Source organism: Spermophilus citellus, assembly GCF_964194105.1.
Source record: "Spermophilus citellus genome assembly, chromosome: 13".
Taxonomy (NCBI): domain Eukaryota; kingdom Metazoa; phylum Chordata; class Mammalia; order Rodentia; family Sciuridae; genus Spermophilus; species Spermophilus citellus.
This window is the reverse complement of record NC_138193.1, coordinates 52086758-52104572: the sequence shown is the minus strand read 5'-3', so window position 1 is coordinate 52104572 and position 17815 is coordinate 52086758. Positions and strand designations below refer to the sequence as shown.

General features: G+C 39.9%; 1 protein-coding gene across 8 annotated transcripts in view; it reads right to left on the bottom strand.

Annotated features, from left to right (window-relative positions):
- Positions 1-8865, bottom strand: part of DCTN1 (dynactin subunit 1) — a 30520-nt gene extending 21655 nt beyond the window's left edge. For 6 of the 8 annotated variants that reach the window (XM_081264437.1, XM_081264438.1, XM_081264439.1 and 3 more), the window contains exon 1: positions 8757-8840. The gene's annotated coding sequence lies outside the window, so the exon portion shown is untranslated. Of the gene's footprint in view, positions 1-8644 lie in introns of all 8 variants that reach the window. The other 2 variants (XM_081264443.1, XM_081264436.1) reach the window with 2 other exon arrangements.
- Positions 8866-17815: the final 8950 nt, after the last annotated feature.

The window sequence follows — 17815 nt, the reverse complement described above, 5'->3', positions numbered from 1 at the left end:
TTTTTTTTAAAGTTGGAAGCACCCAGATCTAAGAACAGCCTCATAACACATCTATATATAGTTTATTGGGAGCTTTTATTCCATTATATAATGGAAATATATGCCATACCTACATTAGTGTTATATGGATTAAAATTAAGTGCCATGGGTTGGGGTTGTGGCTTAGAGGTGGAGCACTCGTCTAGCATGTGTGAGGCATTGGGTTCGGTTCTTAGCACCACATAAAGTAAAAAAAAGACACTGTGTCCACCTATAAGTAAAAAATAAATATTAAAAAAAAAGATTAAGTGCACAAAAGTATTTTGTAAAAAGTACCAAAACTGCAGAAGTATGAAGAATTATTACCTGCCAGGATACTAGATGGTATATAAACCTTAAAATTAAATGCACAAATAATAAATATTATAAGAAACTGCAGATAAAAGTGAACTAGAAAGAAAAGAGGTACATATGAGATTTGGGGAGTACTTTGTGTGTGTGTGTGTGTGTGTGTGTGTGTATGTGTGTGTATGGGCTGGCTATGTGGAAAGGAAAGGCCTACAAAGCACTGTAAGCTGTGAACAAAGCATGAGTAGAGACTGAAATAATTCTGCTTGAAATATTAAAAGAAGACTAGCTTAGCTGAAGTGAAGAATTCTAGATGAGTCTATCAAACAATAAGCCTTCTGAAGCAGAGCCTACAACTTCTCTTTTTTATGATACGATCATCCTTAGCTCCTAGAGTCAAATATTTATTGAATACATAAACACAGAGATGTACCAGGAGGTAAGTATAGATAGGCAGGGAGTATAACATCAGGCAGAGATGGATGGATTGGATCCAATAACAACAGGAAGCTGGTCTTACTCCTGAGCAGTAGAGTGGCATAGTGAAACTATTTAAGGAAAAATCAAACTGATGGCTTATGCAGGATATAGTGGAGGCAGGCGCAACTTGGCAAAGAGAGGATTACAGTAAGGAGGCTGTTGCAATAATGAACCTTGTTGGTGGGATCTGAATAAATATCATAAGAGAGAAGAAGGGGCCAATTGAAATATAGTACCAAAAGAACCCTGAAAAGGCTCTGTGATGGATCAGACACAAGGAAAGAGACAACAGGCCTGAGCTCTGGAGACAGACCTGGATACAGCTTTGATTCCCGTATTTCCTCACCTGGGCAAGCTATTTAATTTTCTGAGTCCCAGTTATCTGACTTGCAAAAAGGAGGAAATAATGCTACCTCATAGCAATGTTGTATGGAATAAGACTTAATTAAAGAATTTAGCACAAAATATGTGCTCAATAAATTGTAGATATTATCTTCATTATTGCAACTGTATGTGTTGCAATAATGATGACTTACACATGATAGAAACTCAGATGTTGCAAGGAAAAAATGGATAGATGATGAATGTAAAAACTAGTAAATGAATAAAGAAATTGGGAGTTTTCAAGCTTGAGTAAAAACGTAGCAATTAAGACTACAATATTAACAGAACTGGGGAAATGGGAAAGGAAACTGAGCATATTAGATGAGAGAAAATAAGTCTTGTTCTCAGGCTTTCTCTGGGCAAATTTAAATATGTACACTAACATACTTATATTTCACTACCTCCTTCAAATATGAACTGTGAGATTGCTAGTAGTTACAGACTAAGGTTAGTAGAATGCAGGGTAGGGTGAGATTATAAAAAGATAGCCTGAGGGACCCTTGTAGTGATGACACTTCAGAATTTGGTGTTAATGTCAATGGCCTGGCTGTGATGCTGTACTACAGTTTTGCAAGATGAAAACCATCAGGAGAAACTAATAAGGGTATGTGCAATCTCTCTGTAGTTTCTTACAACTACATGTCAATGTATTCATTATCTCAAAACAATCAAACCAAAAGCCCAAACAGACTCCATTATCTCCACTCTATAGGTGACAGAACTGAAGCTCTGAAGTGAACAACTTGCCCATTTCTAACTGGCCGGAATAATTTCTACCTTGCTTTTACTGGCACCCCAGCATCCCTTGTTACCTTGATCTACTCTTGTCTCACTTGATCCCGGACTAATTCACTATCTACTTTCTTTGATCCCAATCCTGGAGGAGATGGCTTGAAACCCAGGCAGTCTGATAGCAGGGCAAAACTGTATATATCTAAAAGCACTAGTAACAACAACAAAAAAAAAAAAGTGTGGATGTTAGCCCCTCGGAAGTCAGAATGGGAAAGGGACTGCTTACTGTGAGGAGAATAGAGGGTGGGGGACTAAAACTGGATTCTAGAAACCCAGGACAATTAGCTTTCAGAGCCTTTTGTTACTCAGTCCCACTCCTTTATCTACCTTATAGATCTCATACAATAGAGGACTTCCCTAAATAGACTTCCCTGCCTTTTCAGTTCTTTATTATCCCCGGAAATGCCTGAAGCCCACTCCTAATCTGAATGTAGCTATCCCATTCCCAAAGTATTCCTTTCCCTGAGAAAGGCCCAAGGATTTTCAGGCTTACCTCCAAGAGTCAGGAAGGAAAGCTACACAGTACACCTAATTAAACTTCAATATAGAAGCTCTGCAGAAAAGCAAGAGATTTTCAGCCCTATGCTCAAAAACAGTAACACCCCCTCCCCCAATGAGAGCAGAACTTAGCCAGTTTTGAAGTTCCTGGTGGTTTCTCCCCCTGAATCAAGTAGCAGGTTCCTGGCACTAGGACCCTGCAGACAGGGAACCCTGAGCCTGCGCTCTAAAGAGAGAGATGCACCATTTCACAACTTCAGCAAAAGCCAAAGCAGCCAACAAAGCCACAGCCACCTCAGCTGTGCTGGGCTCTACTGGATGTGCTGGGCTCTACTGTTTGAGCAGCTCATCGGCCACTCCCCAGAAGCAGATCACTCGGTCTTTCCCTTTTTAAACCCACGTCATCATCTGATCGTATTAGAAATCAATCTCAAATACCATGCAAAGGCGTATCCATGGCAACCTCCAGAGGAAGGACACAGAGATGATGCTCCAGTGGCTGCAGCAGAAAAAGGTAAGACAATTTCTCTTCTATCCATGCTAGTCCACCATTCTCCCCTTTCACTCAAGTCAGGTGTGTATGTTACTTGCAAATCCTATCTATCACACTAACTAGGAAAACACATAAGGTGAGTTAATAATCATTATGTTATTATATAATGTTGTAGGTCTGCCTAGTTCCATAAGTGAATGGTAGGAAAAAAATCTTTTTCTGGGTGATGGGATGGGAATAAGTTCTCTCTTCTTATTTACTGTCTCAGGTGTATCAGCCTGCAATACTTGACAAATCACTGTCAGTCACTTGTCTTTCTAATCGGAATGCTGTTGAAATAACTCGGGGATTTCAGAGTTCCCCTACATACTTACAAAAAGCTGGCAGCAACACTGACCAATGCCCTGCCCATTCATGCCTCTATCATGCTCAGAGACTGGCTCTTAGCAGCCTCAAGGTCCAGAAAACAGGAATTGGAATTAAATTTCTGCCTTGGATGCCTCAAAGAAGAAATTTCATTTCTGCAGAGAAAGGTCTGACAATCATAAGTACTGCCAAGTCTAAGTAATCTTCCATGCCTCAATTTCCCTTTCTGTAATATAGGGTTATAACAATACCTTTTTCTAGGGTATCATTGTAAAAAGCAAATGAGAGTGCCTGAGAAGCACTGAAAAAAGTGCCTGATATATAATACACTCAATATATGATAGCCTTTATTATGAGGAAAGAGGAGGAGAGGCCTATAAATGTGGAATTTCAGTCCAAAGGGTATTCTGCACTATTGGAGCTTATCTCAATTCTATTTTCTTTCTCTTTCCTCTGAACAGTTCTTTCAAGCTACTTCTTCCACTTTCAAGTCCCTATTCCTGATGGACCTCATACAAGTGCCCTTATCCCTTAGTAAATAAACGTGTTGAGAAAGAAAACTGAGCCTACTAGGTAAGAATTCCTTTGCAAATTAGATATATCTGCATTCATCATTGCCTCTTTCAATGTAAATTCTATCTTTTCTTCCATCATTTCTCTTCAATGGAAATCATGTACCTCTCTTTTCCAGCCAACCCCTCCACTCTAAGGACCTGATTTAACAATCATCTCCTCTAGTGCCTTCAGTAACACTCCTTCTACTAGCTCTAACACATCATCAGAAGACCATGTTCTTCTAGTTTAGGCAATACTATTCTAGGAAAAACTGAATATAATCCTTGTCACCTCCTGTGCAAGCCACCACCATCTCTATTCTTCCCTTCCCTGCCTGAAGGGACTACTGAAAGTGAGTATGTATGTACTCCCTATTCTCAGTTCTCATCTACACTGCAATCCACTGCAATCTGGCTCCAGCCCTACCACTCTACTGATGTTGTTCACACTTAAAAGAGTTCTAGTGACTACAATCTCCTTACTACTTAAACTCAAAGTTAATTTCCTAAGCACATCCTACTTGACCTCTCTGAAGCAGCCAAAACTGCTAACCACTACTCTGGAATTTTCTCCTTTCCTAGCTTCCTGGGCAATATTCTTTCTTACCTTGAACACCAATCCCTCTCATTTTTGTCCTTTCCATCCTTCCATAAATGTGGCTGTGAGAGTTCACCCATCCCCACAACTTCAACTTCCACCTACACCCACCACCACTCCGAGGCAGAAAGTCTCTGCTGAACCTCAAACCCATATCACTACCTGTCAGCTAAATACCAAACACCATTCAAGTTCAACATGACCCAAAACAGGCTTGATATCTTCCACCTCAAAGAAGGTTCCTCTTCTATATTCCCTCTTCGCTACTGGCACCACTATCCACCAAAAATAGAAAACTGCGTCATCCTCAACAACTCTTTCTTGTTCTCAACAACCAATTAGTCATTCATTACTCAGTTAACTCAGTTAATTCTGTCTCTGCTGTTTCCCTCAGATTTGTCCCCCTTCTCTCCAGTTCCACTGACTTAATCCTGAGTTTAGTCCTATATTACATCCATGTTATTACAAGAGCCTCCCAATATCCCTGATCCTGATTTCAACCCTTCATTCAATTTCCACAGATGGCTTCCCAAAATGCAAACATGTCACTCCCTGTCTAAAAACCTTCAGTGGCTTCCCTGCCCACAAAATTGAATCTTCTTAGCACAGCACTATAGACTAATAAAAATCTGGCTTCATCATGAATCCAGTCAAACCAATCACCTCTCCTTTGATCCCCAAATGCTCTTAAGTTCCAGTCACTTGAATCTACTTAACTTTTCCCTTACACCTCTGCAAAATTAAAAATATTACCAGAACCATTCTCCCTCCTTATCCTTCAAGACTCAACTTGGTAATCATCTCATTCCTGAAGACTCTCCTACCTTCTCCATGTAGTTAGTCATTTCCTCCTCTGCCCTCACAACAGCACCTTGGACATACCTTACATAGCACTTTGGACTATACCAAATTTTATTTAAAATATTATATGCTTTATCCTATTATGAATTCATCCAAGACACAGAATTTTACCCATCCCAGGATCTAAGCACTGAACACAGTGCTTTGCAGAGAAGGCACTCACTGTAGAATAGAAGCTCATACCAACACCAGGCTCTAGATAAATAAATTGGCTCTAGTTTTCCCAGAGAGTAACACTACCCTAAAAGACAACCATGGAGGGAAGGGGAGATATCTGTGTCTCTGTCTCTAACACACACCATCACCACCACCACAGTAGGTACAGCTCTTTCCTCTCCAGATAGGAGCCTAATAAGCTAAAACTGCACTGATAGCCCCAGGTCCTATGGAATTTGATCATGACACTAAATCTCAATCTTGTATGCTTCCAGGGTAAAAGAACCATAAAGAAGGATCTAGGTGATGTACAGATTCTGGGAAATTAGGCTCTAAGGGCAGCAAGGGCCCTTGCTCTTCTGCAGTGAAGCCCCTAGAAGATATAAAGGAGCTTGGGGAGGTCACACTGTACACCTAAACTGTCCATCATCCACGCTCAACCAGTACCAGCCTAAACTTTGAAAGGAAAATGATATTAAGTCAGAATCTCTAAGAAACTCTAAGATGGCAAAGACGTGAAGATACATTTGAATCAGGCAATCTCTCAGTCTCTTATCTCTTTATCTCTTCAGGGACAATGAGGACCCAGTTTCCATTTTCCTTCATATGGGACAAATATCCCAAGTTACCCCCAGAAACACCTAGTAACTACAGATAGGGCAAGCAACCTGGAATTATCTACTATAATCTCACCCACTTGTAACTCCAGAAAGCCACTAGCAATGACAGAGCTGGCAGAGCAAAACCTAAAGTGGCAGCCATCAATGTTATTATGATTCTCCCAACTATTTTGACTCCTCCCTAGAAACTTCTTTGTACCCTCCATCCAGTCAAGCCTAACTTATCAATTCTTCCTTAGTATTACCTCCTGCATCCTTCCTTTCTCCTTTCTTCCTTTGGTCTGCTATTTAGTAGTTTTGAAAATTAAGGCAAATAATTTATTCTTTTTGGTGCCTCATCTGTTGCTCTGCCTAATTCAAAGGATTATTCAATCAAATGAGATCATGCCCATGAAAAATTCTGTAATCTGTTATACATAAAAAGGCATCATTGTAATCATCAATCTACATCTATTATTGATAATGTGAAGCCTGACTCCTCTTCTTTCCTTTCTCATTTCCAACTACTTTATATACAACAGTAAGACAAATATATCCTCTAAAAGACTGCTCTGTCCACATATTCATCTTCTCAACATCTTTCACTGCCATCCCATTTCTTTCCCATTAATCAAACAATCCTGAATTTGACGTATGCAGTCTCATCTCTGCACCACTGTCAGTTTAGAATGATTCCTCTGGTCTTGCAAGCCACACCCATCCTTCAAAGTCAGGCTAAAGCCCCAATACATGCAGAATAAGGAAAAATTTACAAAAGAAAGTTCTTAAACATGATGGAAAAATTAAAGACAGTTCATTTTGAATTAAAAAAAAAAAAGGTAGAAATTGCTGGGCACAGTGCGCCGCCTGTAATTGCAGCAGCTCAGGAGGCTGAGGCAGGAGGATCGCAAGTTCAAAGCCAGCCTCAGCAAAAGCAAGGCACTAAGCAATTCAGTGAGACCCTGTCTCTAAGTAAAATACAAAATAAAGCTAGGGATATGGCTCAGTGGCCAGGTGCCCCTGAATTCAATCCCCTTAACTCCTCCCCAAGAAAAAGAGATAGAAATAGCTGTCACTGATATTTTTTGAGTCAGCTTTTTAGAGGGATTACTTTTTTTTTTTATTATTCTAAGAGATAACCTAAAATCAATAGGATGGAAGTTGCAGAGATGTGTTTTAGTAACCTGAAGAACATTTTTATTGTGCTATCCCAATAATAAAATCGGAAGCTTTCTATCTAGTTAATTCCTATTAGAAATGTTTAAGCCAAATTACAAAATTTGGTAAACTGACAATAAAATACTTTATACAGAATTCACTATCACAAGTAGAACTGGAGTAATAGCATGTTAGATCTGAAAGGAGCCTTAGAGATCTCCCGGTTCAGACTCCTATTTTAAGGCCTGGACCGATGAAGTGACTCACCCAAGGCAGCAGTTTGTTCTTAAGGACAGGAAGCAGAAAATGATCTCTAACTGTTAATCCAGTAATTTACACCCTTGCTTCTCAGAGTGTGGTCCACAAAATAGTAGCATTATCATTACCTGGAAACTTTTTAGAAATGCATAACCCATGGAATCTGTATTTTAACAAGACCCCATTAAATGTCTGCATCATAAAAGTTAGAAAAGCACTGGCTTGTACTGCCCCTTCCAGTGAATTTCTAATTCAGATACTGCATTTCCCAAACTGTACCAAACATTAAACAGAGGTATAACCCAAGAAAAATAGTATTTCCCAGTAAACTCTGGGAAACTCTCCATATATACCCCCAGATGGAAATTCACAGTAAATATCACTAGCATACTGAAGGTTCTGAAATAGTTTGAAGTAGAGAAAACTTTAACCAGGAATTTTCTTAACACATTTGAGCAAAAATGGGTTTAAAAAATAACAGTAGTAATGAAGTTATTATCTCTTTTAACATCCCGCAGCTCAGGCTCTGGCAATATACCAGGCAAAGAATGTCAACCTCTACCTAACAGCTCTTGGACTCTCAGTACTTTAAGTATACCAGAGTAGCAAACGGTCAGTAAAGGCTTGCTGCTGTCTTCACTGCAATAAATGAGGGTAAGTTTCTAAATCTCTGTGTCTTTAAAAACAGCAGTTCCTCGTCTGTGTGATTTACCTGTCTGTGGTTCTGCCTGAAATCGGGAGATGTGCAAGATGACTTTTCAAGAGTCATCACGCCAACAGTTAAGGCGGACCCCCGTAGAGGGGGTTCACACACACCAAACCCATATGTAGACCCTGATGCTTGAGTCCTCTAATTTTTCCCCCGTTTGAGACAAATTCCTCAACCATGTGCCCACAGGAAACCTGTGGCTTGGTATGGGTTCAGGGATGCCTCAGACGCTCCCGAGAAAAGAGGAGGACCCTTGCAGTTCTGGAGGAACTTTGAGGCACAGGCACTTTGGCCCAGGTCGAACACCAGGCTGAAGAGCTCAGGGGTAGGTCGAGCCTGGGTTCAAACATCCAGACCACAGCGGGCACCCACCCCTGCCGCGGCCCAACCCTGCCTGTCCCCGTCACACACCCGGCTCTGTGCAGCGCCCTAGGCCAGCGCCGAACCCACAGCCCAATGCGAGAACCTCACGAACATGTGGAGGGCGGACAGCAGACAGCAGGCAGAATTACCGCCTTCGTACCTGTCCTGTCAGGGGCTCCGCGCCCTCTTCGGGCCCCACCGGCGACCGACGCCCAAGACCCGGCGAGCCCCGCCCCGCCGCCCCGCCCTCGTGGGCTGCCCGACGCGCCGCCCGACCCTCCAGACTCACTTCAGAACCCCTCGTCCCAGAAACCCAGGGGCGTTCTGAATTTACAGAAAACACTACTCTTTTCCGCAGTACCCGCCTGGCTTAGAATTGGTCGCCAAGCTCGGCGGAGAAAACATCGATCAGGCACACAGCTGGACAACTAGGGCATGATAAGCGCATGCGCAGTGAGCCTGGGAAGCTGATTAGGACCTTCGTTGAGAGGTGCGTCGTGGCCAGCGCCCTCCGTCGGCGAAGGGAAGACTGTGAAGAAGTTTTGGAGAACCTTTTACAAGCTTTTGAGTGCTAAACTGCCAGTTAAAACAGTAGCAATAAAACATATTTTGTTGGCTAGGTTGGAGAAAAACATAAATTTTGCTGCTACTCAGTGTCAGCCATCATGTGTGGATGGAAACATTCTCATGCCTTTTTGATGGTAATGTAAAATAATTCAAATTTTCATAATGGCATTTGGAGCTTTTATATTCTAAAAAATTAAACTTCTTGACTCAGTGTGCCCGCTTCTAATAATGTAACCTAAATAAATAACCAAATAAGTTTGCAAAAATGTTTGTATAAAGATGTTGGGAGAGCCAGGATTTTACACACATGGGCTCGAATTCTAACTGCAATTTACTAGCTAGGTGAGATCTTGGGCCAATTACCTAACTTCTCCGTGCCTCTGTTTCCTCAATTTGTAAAGGAGGCTGTTAATGATCCTCGTTTGAGGATGTGATGATAGTATCTATTTCACCTGATTGTTAGGAGAATGGAGTGAATCTGAGTTTGAAATATAACTATTACAAAGATATGTTTGTCTTGGTAATCTCAAGTTCAAAACAACCCAAAATATACATAACATTGATGGTGGGTGGGAGTGAGAGGTAATGTTGGAGGGATGAATTGTTCACCTCTCTACTACTCATCCTCCCCCCCCCCATTTCACTTTCTACATTTTTAAAATTATTCTGAATGAATAATATTTCCATATGGTTCAAAAATCAAAATAAATGGGCCTGGTGGCCTATGCCTGTAATCCCAGTGACTTGGGAGGCTGAGGCAGGAGGATTCCAAATTCAAAATGAGCCTCAGCAATTTAGAGAGGCCTTAAGCAACTCAGAGAGACCTTGACTCAAAAAAACAAAACAAAACAAAACAAAAACATAAAAAGGGCTGGGAATGTGGGTCTGGATTCAATCCCTGGTACCAAAAAATCATCATCGTCCTATCATCATCAAAATAAGATTTAATACACAATGGAACATTTTTCAGCATTAAAAGAGAATAAAATCATGGCATTTGCAGGTAAATGGATGGAGTTGGAGAATATAATGCTAAGTGGAGTTAGCCAATCCCAAAAAAACAAATGCTGGATATTTTATCTGATTTATATTGGGGTTGGGAGGGGAAGCATGTGAAGATTAGATGAACCCTAGATAGGGCAAAGGGAAGGGAGGGGGCAAGGGGTATAAAAAAGATGGTGGAATGAGATGGACATCATTTCCCTAAGTACATGTATGAAGACACAAATGGTGTGAATATACTTTGTATACAACCAGAGATATGAAAAAGTGTGCTCTATATGTGTAATATGAACTGTAATGCATTCTGCTGTCATATATAACAAATTAGAATAAAAAAATTTTAAAAATAATATTAAAAAATAATAAGATTCAAAAGTATGTACTTAGAAAACAACCTTCAACCTTTCTTCAAACCTACTCCATCATTCTTGCCTACTGTAGGTAGGTAAGTCTTATTGGTAGTGTCTTATTCATATCCTCAGTGGTTTATTTAAATATGAGCACAAATATATTGTCTCCTTCTTTCTTCCTTTTTTTTTTTTTCTTGGTACTGGGGATTGATCCCAGGGGTACTTTACCACAGAGCTATAGCCTCTATCCCCAAACCTTGTTGTTTTAATTTTGAGAAAGGGTTTCACTAAGTTGGTGAGGCTGGCTTCAAATTTGCTATCCTCCTGCCTCAGCCTCCCCAGTTGCTAAGATTACAGACATGCTCCAACCCCACCAGGCTTCCTTCTTTTTTGTGTGTGCAAAAGGTAATACACTATGTTTACTTGTACTTTGTTTTCTTCACTTAACAATATATCCTAAAGCTAAATCAGTACATTAGAGGTCTTCCTCATTCATTTTCCCAGCTCTATTGTATGGACACACTTAATTTATTAACCAGCTTCCTCTAGTTGGATACTTTGTTTCTAGTCTTTTGCTGTTACAAACAAAGTTGTAATGAAACTCTGTGTCCATACACATTGCATGTGTAAGCAAACTTACCTGTAAGATATATCTTGGTCAAATAATAAATGCATTTATAATTTTAGAAGAAATGACCTCCATCTCCTTCAATGAAAGAGAAGTGATATAAACTCAGCGCCCAGAGGTACATGCCTGTAATTCCAGTGACTCTGGAGATGGAGACCCAGGTTTGCAAATTAGAAGTTAGAAGCCAACCTCAGCAATTTATTGAGACCCTGTCTCAAAAAAAAAAAAGACTGAGACAGGGAATGTAGGTCAGTGGTGAAGCTCCCCTGGGGGTGGGGGGGGGGAGAGGCAAGGAAAGGGAAGGGAGAGAAAGAAATAGTATAAAATATAAATTGAAAAATTTTAAAAGGCACTACAACCAAGTGCACTGATGCATGCTTGTAAAATGCAGCAATCTGGAGTCTGAGGCAGAAGGATTGCAAGTTTAAGACCAGGCTCAGCAAATTGACAGATCCTGTCTCAAAAAATGTAAAAGGGCTAGAGATATAGCTCAGTGGTTAAGTGCTCCTGGGTTCAATCTCCAATACCAAAATAAATAAATAAGTTTTAAAAGGGAAGACCACTACATATACATATTTGTTATTTTGGTAAAATATACATACACTTTGCTAATTTAACTATTTTATAAAGTATACAGTTCAATAGCATTAACATTTTTGTACAATTATCACTTCCATTCATCTGCAGAACATTTTCATCTTTCCACACTAAAACTGTACCAAATAAGGCCAGACACAGTGGTGTACCCCTGTAATACCAGAGGCTCAGGAGGAAGAGGCAAGTTCAAAGCCAGTCTTGGCAATTTAGCAAGACCCTAAGCAACTTAGCGAGACTCTGTCTCAAAATTAAAATAAATAAATAAAAAATGTACCAAACTAACTCCCCATTCTTCCCTTTCCCAACCTCCAATAATTATCATTCTTTGTCTTGATGAATTTGATTATTCTAAGCACCTCATATAAGTAGTAGAATCATACAATATTTTTTCTTTGATGCCTGGTATATTTCACTTAGCAAATGTCTTCAAAGCTAATCCCTATTGTAACAAGTGTCAGAATCTCATTCCTTTTTAAGGATTGATTAATATTCCAACATATAAATATACCAATTTTTTATCCATTTTTCCCTCGAGAGGTATTTGGGTTGTTTCCACCTTTTGGCTATTATAAATATGCACATTTTAAAAACAAACATACATATCCCACTCACCCCATTCCCCAAATTCCTTCTCAAAGAAACTATTAATGCTTGGTTGTTGTTGTTGTTGTGTGTGTGGTTGTGTGTGTGGTTGTGTATGTGTGTGTTGTCCCAGAGTAAGACTTTGGAAACGTATGCATTTTAAATGCAAATAACAGCTCCCTGTGAACACTGTACTGAACCTTGCTTTTATCCCTACTGAACAATCTGGATAATATGTCTTGGAGGTTTAAAGGTCATCCTATTACTACATTGAGATTAGCATGCCTTGTTCTATATGGGGATATATATTTATATCTCGGCATGTATATGTACGTGTGTGTATATATATGTATGGATATATATACACACACATATATGTGTATATGTTTATGACTGGAACAACCTTTAACAGATGTGCTGAGTTTGGGATGTGAAGCTACCAGGCCTTGGATGGAGATGGAACACAGGAAAAATTCAAATGCTGTTCAGCAGCATGAAAGGGAGGACCCACTGAATCTAAAGGACAGGTCATGGGCTGGGGTTGTGGCTCAGCGGTAGAGCACTCGTCTAACACATGCAAGGCCCTGGGTTGGATCCTCAGCACCACATAAAAATAAACAAAGTATTGTGTTCAACTACTTCTAAAAAAACAAATAATTGTAAAAAATAAAATAAAGGACAGGTCATGCTTATAAGAGAACTATTTGGGGCGGGGAGAGTGCTGGAGTTGTGGGTCAGTGGTAGAGTGCTTACCTGGCATGTGTGAAGCCTTGGGTTCACTCCTCAGCACCACATGTAAATAAATAAATTAAATAAATAAAAGATCCATTGACAACTAAAAAATATTTAAAAAAATAAAACATAACTATGGGAGGGGGATTGTTTGTTAATATATTGCATTAGGTTAAGTGGCCTGCAAGGGAAATTATACTGTCTTTGTCCTTTATATTGTTTCTTAATAGATGCTGTTTTAAGGGACCCAGCCAGTCTTTGGTCCCCTCTGATGAGGAGCCTGAATGACACCCCAAGGACTCCCAAACTGCTGTGTGGCTACAGCCCATTCCCCCAACCTATAATGCAGAACACTGAAGAATAGCTGTTCTCTTGGGGGTGAAATTCTAGGCATTATATGACATGGGAAAGCATCAGGGGAAGAAACCCCTCTCAGGAAGGAATACTATTTTCCAGAATGAGGCAGATTTTTAGGCTGCAAAGCTTGGAGAAGTGATGGATGAAGGAAGAGGGCAAATCAATGGTGACAAAGCCAAATGTGGAAGATGATAGATATAGGGGCAAGAAGTATCTAGATTAGAGCTGGAGTCATAGCACAATGGTAGAGCACTTGCCTGGCATGTGTGAGACACTGGATTTGATTCTCAGCACCACATAAAAATAAATAAAAGTAAAGGTCCATTGACAATTAAAAATAATATTTAAAAAAAAATAAGTATCTAGATATACCAACACCATCTAGTAGACATATGAAATTTTGAAATTGTCTTTAATTGATATACAAGCTAATAAATTTAAAGAAATTTTTGGAGAAAATTATTAAAATTAAATTTCACATGTCAGCCACATGTATAATTTCTAAAGACACAATTCTAAAAAGTAAAAAGAAACAAGTGAAGTTAATTTTAAATATATATATATTTAGGAGGGGTACCAAGGATTGAATCCTGGGGCACTGTACCACTGAGCTATATCTCCAGCCCTTTTTATTTTTAATTTTGAGGCAGGATCTTGCTTAGTTACTTAAGGCCTTGCTAAATAGCTGAGGCTGACTATGAACTTAAAATCCTCCTGGCTCAGCCTCCCAAATCACAAGGATTACAGATCTTTGCCACCAACCCTGACAACAATATATTTTACCCAATATTTTTACTAATATTTCCAAAATATTACCATTTCAATGTGCAATAATCATCAATATAAAAATACTATTGAAGTTGGGCATAGTGGCACACACCTGTAATCCCAATGACTTGGGAAGCTGAGGTAGAAGGATCCCAAGTTGGAGGCCAGCTTGGGCAATCTAGCAAGACCCTGTCTCAAAAAATAAAGAGGCTGGGGATGTAGCTCAGTGGAAGAATATCTCTGTGTTCAATCCCCCATAACATACACACACACACATACGCACACACACATACACACACACACACACACACACACAGTAAATGTTGGGATAGCTTTTTTTTTTTTAACTAAGTCTTTGAAATTCAGTGTGTATTTGCATTTATGGCACACATTTATTAAGATGTTATGATCACAACAGAATTTTTTTCAGTACTAAGTATCAAACACAGGCTCCCAAGCATACTAAGCAAGACCTCTCCCACTGAGTCACTCCCTAGCCCTGAAAATACTTTTTTTTCCATTTTTTTTCTTTTTTTTATTGGTTGTTCACAACATTACAAAGCTCTTGACATATCATATTTCATACATTAGATTGAAGTGGGTTATGAACCCCCAATTTTACCCCAAATGCAGATTGCAGAATCACGTCGGTTACACATCCACAATTTTACATAATGCCCTATTAGTAATTGTTGTATTCTGCTACCTTTCCTATCCCCTACTATCCCCCCTCCCCTCCCGTCCCATCTTCTCTCTCTACCCCATCTACTGTAATTCATTTCTCTCCTTGTTTATTTTCCCATTCCCCTCACAACCTCTTATATGTAATTTTGTATAGCAGTGAGGGTCTCCCTTCATTTCCATGCAATTTCCCTTTTCTCTCCCTTTCCCTCCCATCTCATGTCTCTGTTTAATGTTAATCTTTTCTTCCTGCTCTTCCTCCCTGCTCTGTTCATAGTTGCTCTCATTATATCAAAGAAGACATTTGGTATTTGTTTTTTAGGGATTGGCTAGCTTCACTAAGCATAATCTGCTCTAGTGCCATCCATTTCCCTGCAAATTCTATGATTTTGACATTTTTTATTGCTGCATAGTACTCCATTGTGTATAGATGCCACATTTTTTTTATCCATTCATCTATTGAAGGGCATCTGGGTTGGTTCCACAGTCTAGCTATTGTGAATTGTGCTGCTATGAACATCGATGTGGCAGTATCCCTGTAGCATGCTCTTTTAAGGTCTTCAGGGAATAGTCCGAGAAGGGCAATAGCAGGGTCAAATGGTGGTTCCATTCCCATCTTTCCCAGGAATCTCCAAACTGCTTTCCAAATTGGCCGCACCAATTTGCAGTCCCACCAGCAATGTACAAGTGTACCCTTTTCTCCACATCCTCGCCAGCACTTGTTGTTGTTTGACTTCATAGTGGCTGCCAATCTTACTGGAGTGAGATGGTATCTTAGGGTGGTTTTGATTTGCATTTCTCTGATTGCTAGAGATGGTGAGCATTTTTTCATGTACTTGTTGATTGATTGTATATCCTCCTCTGAGAAGTGTCTGTTCAGGTCCTTGGCCCATTTGTTGATTGGGTTATTTGTTATCTTATTGTCTAATTTTTTTAGTTCTTTGTATACTCTGGATATTAGGGCTCTATCTGAAGTGTGAGGAGTAAAAATTTGTTCCCAGGATGTAGGCTCCCTATTTACCTCTCTTATTGTTTCTCTTGCTGAGAAAAAACTTTTTAGTTTAAGTAAGTCCCATTTGTTGATTCTTGTTATTAACTCTTGTGCTATGGGTGTCCTATTAAGGAATTTGGAGCCCGACCCCACAATATGTAGATCGGAGCCAACTTTTTCTTCTATCAGACGCAGAGTCTCTGATTTGATATCAAGCTCCTTGATCCATTTTGAGTTAACTTTTGTGCATGGCGAGAGAAAGGGATTCAGTTTCATTTTGTTGCATATGGATTTCCAGTTTTCCCAACACCATTTGTTGAAGATGCTATCCTTCCTCCATTGCATGCTTTTAGCCCCTTTATCAAATATAAGATAGTTGTAACTTTGTGGATTAGTCTCTGTGTCCTCTATTCTATACCATTGGTCCACCCGCCTGTTTTGGTACCAGTACCATGCTGTTTTTGTCACTATTGCTCTGTAATATAGTTTGAAATCTATACCGCCTGATTCACACTTCCTGTTTAAAATTGCTTTTGCTATTCTGGGTCTTTTATTTTTCCATATGAATTTCATGATTGCTTTATCTATTTCTACAAGAAATGCCGTTGTAGCCCTGAAAATACTTGATATAGTTTAGATTTAGATTTCATAAAATTTAAAATAAAAAAATACATTCCAGCAGGGCTCAGTGGTACTTGCTTGTAATCCTAGAGACTCAAGAGACTGAGGCAGGAGGATCACAAGTTACAATCCAGCCTGGGCAACTTGGTGAGACCCTGTCTCACATAACAAAAAGGGCTAGAGATGTAGCACTCAGTAGAGTGCCCCTCTCAATTCAGCCCTCAGTACTGCAAAAACAAACAAAGAAAAAACTGTTAAATATGCAGATTTGAAAATCTGGAGTAAACACTAAAGAACAGAGACAGAATGTATTCTTTCAGAGAGAGAATTTCAAAACAGGAAAGCAATTCTACTACACTTTAAGATGTTCCCCACCTGCTAGGCACAGTGGTGCACACCTGTAATCCCAACAGTGTGGGAAACTGAGGCAGGAAGATCACAAGTTCAAAGTTCAGTGCCCCTGGGTTTAATCCCTGGTACCCACCACCCCACCCCCCAAAAAAAGAGAAAGAAAAAGAAAAAAGAAAAGGACTGGGGATGTGGCTTAATGGTTAAGTGCCCTTAGGTTAAATACCTGGTTTAAAAAAAAAATATGTTGCAATGACTAACTCTTCATCTGTCTAGAACTAACAGATGAGGAAGAAGGATGGGCTCTCATATCCCCTTGCTGGTTGTATTTGGAGCTGACTAATTCTTCCAGCAGCTTCCTAATCCTGATTTGTACCAACTGGGTGCTCCTGGTAAGTGACACAAGTGTGCTGGGTCATCCTCAGCAAGTGACTGGATTCCAAGAAGTGTGTGTGTGTGTGTGTGTGTGTGTGTGTGTGTGTGTGTGTGTGTGTTATGGGGGATTCTCATGGAAGGCAACCATGAAAGCCAGTAAATAACCAGAATGCTGGGGTATGAAGAAGAGTAGGCATCACAGAAGGTTAGCATCCATCCTTCATTACCTCAGAGTGGATCTGAAAGCAGAAAGGACTCAACATAGTTAGTGGTAAAGGTGAAATCTAGGCTCTCGGGGGTAAGTGTCTTGGGATATCCTGGGAAGAGATGAGAATATAGGTGATGGAAGGATAACAGTTTAGGGAGATATATTGGGGCTCAGTAGAAATGTCACAATATATATGCAAATATGGAGGCAATGAAGTTTTCCCTCTGACTCAAGGTAGGATTTTTAAGGGAGTGTATAGATGCAATACATGGATTCAGCAGAATGCACGTTAGGCTTTGGAGATGCCTGTTTCGGAGTTCCTGAGTTAGGAAAGAGATCCTGGAATGTTTGTGGAGAAGAAAGTCATGGTACATATCACTGATTCCAGCACTGTTTACCAGCAGGTATATCT